The sequence below is a fragment of the Passer domesticus genome, chromosome 8 (genome assembly GCF_036417665.1).
Source record: "Passer domesticus isolate bPasDom1 chromosome 8, bPasDom1.hap1, whole genome shotgun sequence".
NCBI classification, from domain to species: domain Eukaryota; kingdom Metazoa; phylum Chordata; class Aves; order Passeriformes; family Passeridae; genus Passer; species Passer domesticus.
In genome coordinates this window covers 48,299,207-48,307,203 of record NC_087481.1, presented here as the reverse complement: position 1 = coordinate 48,307,203, position 7,997 = coordinate 48,299,207, and the positions used below count along the sequence as shown (strand labels likewise).

Sequence of the window (7,997 nt, the reverse complement as noted above, 5' to 3'; positions counted from 1 at the left end):
CAGCTGACCTGACAGGTCTCTGTGAGGGTAGCCCAGACTGCTTGTCCCTGATATTTGGTGTGCTTTGTTTTTTTGGGTTTTTTTTGGGGTTTTTTTAATGTTTTTTGGTTAGTGTTCTTGGAAGCAGCGTGGAAATGATAGCATGGGGAAGACAGCAATCTTGAGAGACATCTGGGAGATGCACAGGGTCTGATCTTTGTCTGCTGTGGAGAGGATGAGGGACTTGTGGGCTTACATTTCTGAGACAGAGAGATCCAGGTGAAGCTTTAGAAAAGAAATGTCTAACAGGAAGGATCACTACAGGTTTTTAAGGTATTATCTAAGCATTCTAAGTATAGTTGAGTCAGTCAGTTTCCAGACCAGGCAGGATGTGGTATTCCTCTAGGCCATTATGGTAGCTTGAGATGGATATCACTATGCCAAGATTTTTATGTACCTGGAAAGAAATGTTCAGAAAGCAGGAGGATGTTGAGGTTTGCAAGTCTCATAATCAGCTCATGCTGGAGCCATCCCAGCCTTAGTGGCTTCAGGCCACTTGCCCAGCTGGAGGGGTAGAAGAGAAGGCAGCCCACAGCCAGAATCCCTGTCCCTGGTCTTTACCAGGTGTCATCCTTCACTGTAGTGAACCCACAGTTAGGGCCATACAGGGCATCCTATGATCCATGTAGGACTTGTTACTGAGGTTTAATTGCCTCTCACAACCACTTTGCAGATCCCTCTCTTGAGTGTCAGCATCTGTTCATCCTTCATTTGCCATTAGGGGTCAGTTCTGGAACCAGAAATGGTCTGTGTCATTTTCCCATTTTTCTGGAGGCCAGTATTTGTCATAGGTACCGGACAGTGAATTTAACCACAGGAAGTGAAGAAAGACAATGCACACTGACCTGATCCTCCTCTGCTGTTCTTGCCCAGTGATACATCAGACCATCATAGAAATGTTCTCCTTGCCCTTGCCTTGAGGGGAGTAAACCCAACAGCTCTTAGCAGTGACTGGTGAAAGCACTGACCTCCAATCCCACAGCATCCTCAGGAATAAATACATTTTACTGCAAACTGATCTACTGCTCTACAGTGATCATTTTGTAGGTGACTGCTTTGCTTTGGAGAGTCATTTACTTCTCCTTCAGAAAAGGGCTAACTGCAGCAGAATAAATAATAGGTTAAATAGCCATATAAGCTATAATAAGTCTAATGAAAACAATTTCCAAGGTTGAACACTACTGTTTCATATGTGCCTTTTTGATTGAAAGTCCTGAATTTGTACTCTCATGGACAATAGTAGAAGAGGAAAGAATGGAGTAATAGATATTCAATATTGCAAACCTAACGTATTTCACTTCACTGATTTTGTTATTTTTCTTAACAGTCATCCCTGAAATGCTGTTATGACTAACATCAACTTTCATTAGAAAGAGAAGTTTGTTTTGACCCCTCATAGTCATGTAAAAAGTGAACTTATGAGCTGTAAGCAAAACGCTACAAGGCGCATTCTTAAAAAAAAAAGGAAACAAACCAAAAACCACCAATACCCAAAAAGCGCCTGAGTGCAAAGTGCAAAACATATTTTTCTTCAACTTTTCTCCTTTTAAACTCATGTCATGATTTTGAGGCACATGACTCTTGGTAGCTGAAATCATTAGATTAAAAATACCGTGTGTGTCAGCAGGCAAAGAGATATCACTTCTAACAGTCAAGTCCGTGCTGCAGCACTGTTGTCATACTATTGATTTCTTTTGAAGTCTGCATCTTTACTATTGACTTTCCCAGAAGTGGAGATATTTCCTGTATTTTTTTGTATCAGTACTGCTGGGATCTAGAGCTGAAGCATAAGTCCTTGCCCTTTTTATTTGTATTTCAAGTGCTCTATAGGAGCCATATAGCTGATCAAAAGATTCCTGTAAAAACTGAAGAGAAAGGTCATTTCTAAACTAAATCCTCAGTTTTGAGTTAAATTCTACATTAGTGTCAGAAAACATGTCTGTTGAGAATTTTTTTTTTTTTCAAAACTTTTAAAGTTCAAAAATCTTATATAGTTAAACCAGGAAAATTTTGCCCTGAGTGAAGACCCTCCAGCCTTTTTTCTTTGGGGTACATCTCCAACACTTATTACATCTCCAGAAATTGTTCCTACTCTCATAAGCCCCAAATATATAATTTTCTTTTCCCAGAAGCACTGGAAGTGCATCCTATAATGTGTTATTCTCAAGATGCTTCTTTACAAAGGTATTTGAGGCATTTCAGCTACAGGTCCCATGAGGTACAGTGAAAGAGCTCAATATCCTCCCCAGTACTCTCTGTCATGGTTCCACTGTGTACACTAATCCTTCCAAGTAGGTGACTTCAGTCCTGGGATTTTCTTTCTCATTCTATTGATCTGACAAAGTTATTTTTTAAGCTCCTTGACATATTGTAAACCTTATCTACTCATTCAGGTTTTTGCTGGAGGCCAGGAGTTGGAGAGGGTTGAATTTGATTTTGCAGGTGTGAGGGAATTCATTCGAGCTGGTTCTTAGTCAATTTGGTGTCTTCTTAATTGATGTTTTATCAGTCTTGTACACGCATCCACAAGGAATCTGCACTGAGTTATTTTTTTATGGTGTGAAAAATAAATAAAATTATATAGTTTCCTTTCATCCCATACATACCTTTCACCTGTGGACTCTTTTTTAAAAAATAGTGTGGATTCTTCTGGGGTCACTAATTGTCCCAGAGGTGGAGATCCCAGAAGAGAGTTCACCTCCTTAGCTACATCAGCTGTTAGTCTGCCCCTGGTCACATCCCCTTTGTATAGAGATTGGCTTGCCATATTTGAAATTTTCTGGTGCCATTTCTGGTGTGCATAAGCAGAACTGTGAGGGAGAATGCAAAAACATTTTCCTTGAAAATGGAACTATACTATCTCACAGCTTCTCATGATGGATTCTGTGGGACTTCTTTAGAGAAACTTATTGTTTTCCTTTAAAAAAATAGGGAAAGAGAGAATAAAGTTGGTTAAAGAGCATATACTTTGCCATATTTGAAATTTCTGTTCATGAATGGTGACAGTAGTGCTGCAAAGTTATAGGTTTGCTATAGCCAGATAGTTTAATTAGCAGGACTTCACTGGGAGCTGAATCTAGCAATCATAAAAGAGACAGGGCTCCATAAAATGCTTTAAAAAACTAACCAACTTCCTGATAGAAGCAAGTATCTGCTTGCTTCTATCTCCACCCTCCATTCAGCTCATATCATGTATGTAACTGTTGAGGTACCTCTCGAGGCTTTTAAGGGCAAAGAGACCATTACAATCAATGATTTATTGTGTCAGCAAGCGTATGTATTTCAGTAGGCTCACCACATCCTTTCAGAAACATTTCAGATAATTGCTCCTTATTATGGGTTATTTTTTCTGTTACTGAACCATTTATAATGTGGGGGTGAGTAGGAACTTAGTACAGATCTTTTCCTTAAGAGCTTTTCCTTAAGAGCTTTTCTTAAGGAATACCATTCACAGTGTGTGCATACAGAATCATTTGGTAAGGGATCAGTTAAAGTTGATGTTAAACTCCAGGACTCTTTTTAACTATCTGGTTGAGAAAGGAGTTTTACATTAATTTTGCGGGTGTCTGGGATTTTTATTTCTGCTGAATGTTTTCTCCACTTTCAACTTTTTTCTGGTTTGTTTACCAAAAAATATCAGTCTAGACAAATCCCACTCTGGGTGTGGAAGACTCACTTGCTGAATTTTCAAAGAGCTGATTGGTGTGAAGATGGTGTTGTTTGAATAAGCACTTTTATGTAAAATCAGAACTTTCATTTGTACTTTTTCCTTTGTGATTCCAGTCCATATGACCAGCACAGCCTGATACTGTGCACATTGTTAATATTTCTGAGAATTTTTACAAAAATACCTTGAATGTATCCAGGGCTCATCATTTTTTGATCTATTTCTCATTTTCCTCTAACTTGTTTCTGTCTTCTTATTTCACTCTTCAAGTTCTGTGCTTTCTCTCCCATGTTGATAAAGGCTTTTTATGAATTTCTATTTTTTTTACATTCCTTCCTTTCCCCTGAGTTCCTTTTTTCCTCTTTAGTTCTTTGATTGCTGCTGGGGGCTAAGGTTATAATTTAGTCAGCCTGTTCTGCTCTGCTGCATAAAAAAATCCTCTCTTTTTCCTGGACAGTAAACAATCCTTGAGCCTGCCTGCCTGTCTTCTAGCTTACTCTTTTTAAAAATTATTATTATTATGGAGACTTATTCTGCCGCTTCAGTGTTCTCTCACCATTCAGTGGAAGTGCCTTCCTTCCTCTGACCTCCCTGCCTTCCCTGCTTCATGCCTTACACTGGTGGGCTGTATTGTGACACAATAGAGTGGAAAGTCAATTGTTAGGGATGGTGAAGAGATGATCAACCCCAAGGCCATCTCTTCAACAGCTATACAGACAGGGACACCTTCTCCTCTTTCCCTGTGCCTCTAGCTGGAATTTGAAAGTCTGAATTCTCATTTGAAAACTCCAGCCCTTGCAGAAGGACAGCTGCAGTAGAGCAGATGTCAATTTGTTTTAGTGAAATGTGAATGAGAACCAGCTAACAGAAACAGAATTTAGGTATTTTGTCTCCTCTGTAGAGGAGCATCAGCAGTGAAGGACCATCTGAGCAGGAGGCCTGCGCCACCTGAAACACTTTTGCAGTTACAGGTTGATTAAGCCTTGAGTCACGTACCTTAATGAACATTTTTATGGTGAATCACCACTCATTAAGTTTGTTTCCAGGATGGCCATTAAAGAGGCATTTTGCCCTTTTGCAACTAAGGGTAACAGATCAGTGATCAAATCCTGACAGAGATGACTTGTTGAGGCTCAGCAACTCATTTAAAATCTTTAGAACCTTAATTCTGAAAAGTGACAGTGGCAATAACCTCTTAGCTGACCTTGCTCATTTAAGATTATGAAGTTTAGAAGCTGTCTGACTGAACAGCACCTAGACAAACACTAGACCTCATGATGCAGAAACCACACAAAACTTGAATTCACCTAGAGTCCAATGACTCTCCAGGTTTGTGACTTCATAGGATAATGTATCAAAGCCTCTACTTCTATACTAGAAGTCTTCAAACTCTAGTTTAGCAGGAACTCAGATTAGGATTTAATCTTGAAATTGAGACTCATCTGAAGTCCTCATGGCACAAGTAACTTCACTGATATACACAAGAAAACGCTGTGGAACAAGGACTTTAGAGCAAATGTGAAAAATCAGTCCTGGATATGAAAAACAGGAAGCAATTTTGTAACTTACAATTCAAAGAAACACCTATCCCCATTTTTTTTAATAGAGAAACGATCAGTTTTTGCCTCTATACCTCTGCTCACTGTCCTAAGCAGAGACACTGCTCCTACATTAATAAAAGTACTTTAGCCTGGGAGAAATACAGAAACTAAAAAGGAAAGAAAAGATCATTGGACATCACAGAGAGCACATTATGATTCAGCAACTCAGAAGTTACACAATTTGCAGAAAGAGCAAATATTAACTAGGAGGGGGCAGTGTTTCCCTCTTAAAAACAAGTTTGGGGGTCTCAGGAGCTCTTTTAATATCAAGAGACTCATGTTTGTAGTACGGTGCTGGGCACTAGATGTGTGGCTGGCTACCACAACTCTAAGAGCAAACTCCAAAAGTGAGAAGCACAAATACAGGCATAGCCTGGGGAAACAGATTGACTTGAACAACGTAGACAGTCTGGTCCTCTCTCACATTTTACTTTATTTGACCTAATTACAACTGCATTTCATTCAACAATGTGCAGCAGAAGTGCAAAGGGTTTTTTTCAACCAAGTTTACAGCAAGAAGTATCCTCTCCAACTTCAGGGAATAAAAAACATTGTATAATTCCCAATTTTTAGTGAAGGTAAATACTACCTCTATCAATTCACTCTAGTCATCCCAACCTTATATCAGCCTGACTTGTAGTCTATTGATATTTAGGAAAAACGATTTTACTCTTGCAAATCTCTGGGACAGAATTTTAGTATTTCCGAACTAAACTTGAAGCCTTTTTATGAGGAAATCTGAACTCATACAGAAATAAAATATCTTTCACACATTTATATAACCCACTGACAATGTGTATGATATTTATACTGGTATTACTTGTTCTTATAATATTGAGTTCAGTGTCTGGTTTTTCCACTTGAGTACTGTGCTTCTGGATCTTGATGGCTGAATTTGATTTTTTTTTTCATCTGCATCAGGTGGTTCCGTCACGGATTTCTGCACACACATTTCTATTTGCATGCACGTACATATCTTTTTCTCTTCTGTAAGGTATGCCATTGAATAAAGACTATATTAAGGTGTATGCCCTCCTTTTGCATATATACTCCATCACAGCCTCACATCACCTTCTCCTATTGTTAATGTAAGAAAACATCTTTGTGCCATTCATTATTATTTAGTATCTCTTGATAGTTTTTAGTCTTTAGAAAAATCTCAGATCCTCAAATACAAAGAAGATTTTATACAAAAAATTGTAGAGATAAAAGTTTTTCTTTTAAGATGATAATAAAAACCAGAAGGAACTGGAAAAATGTACCATTACTATTTCTCATTTCTTTATCTCATTTATTTGCAAGATTCATTCAAAACTGAATAGTTGATGGCTAAGTTAACATGGGTAGAAATGGATTTTAAAATGGATTAAATACCAATTTGAAGTTAACAACCTAAGAATAGGCCAAATCCACAAGGAATACTGAAACAAACATCAAAAGACACATTTCAGGGCAGACAGTGCTAGGAATTAAAAAGGAAATTTGCTATTGATTCTGGGCTGCCTTCTGTGGCAGTCCCATTATTGCTCAAGTCCGAGCAGCTTGAAATTTTCCTCACACCACTTTCCTTGTGTGTTGTGTCTTCATAGTCCCCTTACTGCTCCTGCCTACCTTTTTAAAAAAACTATTGCTGTTTTCCAGTGGGTAGACTTGAGCGGAGAATTTCTGTGAACCCTTCAGAGAAGGCCTAATCAACATAAACAGCCTAAATTTACCTGCAAAAAATATAAATCCAAGTCAATAGAATTTAGGATTTTTTCCTAGATGAGATAGGAAAGACTTCCACTTGATAGTGTATGGAAAACAAGGTGTGCATGATCTTGTCTTTAATGCAAACAGAATAAATTCAAAATAATTTGTATATATACCTCATGCTTTAAAAAGGTCGGATTTTCAGAGACAGAAAAAAATATGAGCTAAATTTGAAAAGATAAAACATTATAAATGGGAAAATGTAAAAGATAATTGGGACTTGTTTATGAACATTTCACTAATTGTGCCAAATGTCACAATCACATACTTCAAGGAAAATACTACTCTGCTTAAAAATTTAAATACCCAACTCTACTCTGAATGAAAAAGAAAGTAGCCAATTTTTAATTTATATATATACAATTTAAATGGAGACAAAGAGGCACACGTAGAAATTTGTAGTCAGCAGACGTAATGTTAACACCAAAATTATTTTTGTAAATTATGTCAAAACAATGAGAAACATAATAGCATATTAAATTGCTGGGAATTCTCAAAATGACTGAAATAAATTTTTCTCCATATTACTAAAGCAAAATTTTCTGTCCAGGGTTTCAGAGTCCATGAATATTAACATCAGATGTGTGCTGGTTTTGGTCAGGGCTGAATCAATTTTGTTCACAGTGGCCAGTGTGGTACTGGGTTTAGGCTGGGGTTAAACCAGGATGATCATGATGAAGAAATCATTGCAACTACAGCCTGGAATAGTGTCAAAGAGAACCTTTAAAATCAGCAGATTTTAAGAGAGCTTACAGCTAAGAAAATGAAAAGTAGCGATCAATGCCAATCAATACTGATTGATTCTAGGGAGGCAGAGAACATCCCAGGGAACTTGAATAAAATCACAACAGTACCAATACTTTAAAAAAGACAACAGGCTCGTTTAGGTAATTACAAGTTTGTCAGCCCACTATCAGTTCTGGGAAAGTAACAGCGTG

General features: G+C 37.8%; 1 long non-coding RNA gene across 2 annotated transcripts; it reads right to left on the bottom strand.

Annotated features, from left to right (window-relative positions):
- Positions 1 to 266: 266 nt before the first annotated feature.
- Positions 267 to 4,294, bottom strand: LOC135306786 (uncharacterized). Of its 2 annotated transcripts, none has more exons than XR_010367562.1 (4): positions 4,263 to 4,294; positions 2,646 to 2,849; positions 885 to 954; positions 267 to 769 (listed from the first exon to the last, which is right to left on the bottom strand). It is a non-coding gene; the product is annotated as an uncharacterized LOC135306786 (long non-coding RNA). The 2 variants fall into 2 exon arrangements; XR_010367563.1 differs by having other exon boundaries at positions 3,891 to 4,274.
- Between the last annotated feature and the right edge of the window lie 3,703 nt (positions 4,295 to 7,997).